Source organism: Urocitellus parryii, chromosome X (genome assembly GCF_045843805.1).
Source record: "Urocitellus parryii isolate mUroPar1 chromosome X, mUroPar1.hap1, whole genome shotgun sequence".
NCBI classification, from domain to species: Eukaryota; Metazoa; Chordata; class Mammalia; order Rodentia; family Sciuridae; genus Urocitellus; species Urocitellus parryii.
Genome location: NC_135547.1, coordinates 45,106,694 through 45,108,778, shown reverse-complemented (window position 1 = coordinate 45,108,778; position 2,085 = coordinate 45,106,694). Strand labels below are relative to the sequence as shown.

Sequence of the window (2,085 nt, the reverse complement as noted above, 5' to 3'; positions counted from 1 at the left end):
AAGTCTGTGTTTACAAAGAGGTGGCTGCACCAATCCCCCCCTCCCTCTGGCAAATAAATGTGGAATGTTTTCTCTGATATAAGGAGGGTGACTCATAGTGGGGTATGGAGGGGGAGCATGGGAGGAATAGATGAATTCTAGATAGGGCAGAGGGGTGGAAGGGGAAGGGAGGGGACAAGGGATTACCAAGTATGGTAGAATGTGATAGACACGAATTGGTGTCAACATACTTTATATACAATCAGAGATATGAAAATCATGCTGTATATGTGTAATAAGATTGTAATGCATTCTGCTGTCATTTATTTTTTTAATAAAAAATTAAATTGGGAAACTAAAAAAAAAAAAAAAAAAAAAACAACTTTGGTTACCAAAAAAAGAAAAAAGTGCAGCAACAAGGAGCAGAAGAAGAAGAAGAAAACTCAATTAAAACCCAGTTTATGAACCTATAAACACAATGATTCTAATTCTTAAAAAAAAAGTGAAGCCATGAAAGAATACTGTAAAAAGTTTACTTCGAAATGTCAGATAGCTCTAGTGTGCCTTGGAGTCACCAGTGGGCAAGAGGCAAAGAAGGGCAGGAAGGAGGTGACTGAGACAATGGGGCTACTAAAGCAGGGTCTGGGCTGTGTCCAGTGTTCTGGAAAAGGGATGATTAAGAGGTGGAGGGAGAAGGTCTGGGAGGAGTGTACAGGGGTGGAGTAATGGAGGGCAAAGACTATATTCTCTGGAGGGACCCCTCTGCAGTACACACACTTCTACTTACACTGAGATGGAAGAGAGAAATCAGTGAATGCCATGTAGATTTGGGGTCAAGAGCAAATGGAGCTGCTTTGAAATACAAATGAAGCTCCTAAACAGAACAAGTATCAAATTAAATCATTTCAGGTCATTTATTAGTCCACAAAATGTATGCCTTCGTTATGAATTACATATGGACATAGCTCCAATGCCACCTCTTGGCCAGAATGAAGTAGCTGGGAGGGAGGAATGCAGGCTGTGAACTTGAGTTGACTGGATCATAACTGTAGAGCTGTTTTGGAATATATTTTTACCTCTGTATTTTCCTGGAATACAATAAAGCACATTTTCTGGGATATCTCATTTTCAGATTGAACGTCAGTTCTGATGTGAACTGAAGATAAAGCTGTAACTGTGAGCTCTACTCAAGGTGGTAGCTAGAGGAGCTAACACACACACACAGAGCCAGTCCCATTTCTTTATTTACTTCATTCCTCTTATGAAATTAAATACAATGAATATTTTTCCAAAGAATGGAATATATGAACCCCTGACTTTTGTCAGTTTTGTACATGTGTTTTGGTTTACATTTTTATCCAATTCCCTTTATTTTTGAATAAAAAATTTCAAACAATACACAGAAGCATTTATTAATTTCAATCAAACTGCATTTCTCACTGACCTCACATCTATCTCCTGATCCAAAGGGGTCTTGTTAATAAAATGTTACATGCTCTGTGGATGTGTCCCCATAGGTTAGGTATACACAATCATATAAACAAAACATACACACAGCATTTTCCAAAAGGGAAGTCACAGTAATCATCTTCATTTGCACTTTGCCTTTTCCAGTTAGTGGCTTCAGAGTTTTTTTAAGAAATAATATTTGAGTTAATAATTCTGATTTTGGCATATTTTAACATGTTTATTGTTAAAATGTGGTTTATATGAATTTTCTATTGAAATTACATGCTAAGTGCTCACTTCGGCAACATATATACTAAAATTGGAACAACACAGAGAAGATTAGCATGGCCACTGCACAAGAATGACATGCAAATTCATGAAGTGTTCCATATTTTTACTATAGTGACATAGTCACTTTAATGTTCATAGCAGCACAATTCACAATAGTCAAACTATGGAACCAACTTAGATGCCCTTCAATAGATGAATGGATAAAGAAACTATGGTGGGCATATATATATATATATATATATATATATATATATGTATATATATATATACATATATACATACATACATACATACACATACACACAATGGAATATTATATATATATATACAATGGAATATTATATATATGTATATATATATATATAT

At 35.3% G+C, this 2,085-nt stretch overlaps 1 non-coding gene across 1 annotated transcript; it reads left to right on the top strand.

Annotated features, from left to right (window-relative positions):
- The first annotated feature begins 1,717 nt into the window (after positions 1-1,717).
- LOC113192708 (U6 spliceosomal RNA) lies at positions 1,718-1,824 on the top strand. The gene has a single exon (XR_003302052.1). It is a non-coding gene; the product is annotated as a U6 spliceosomal RNA (small nuclear RNA).
- Positions 1,825-2,085: the final 261 nt, after the last annotated feature.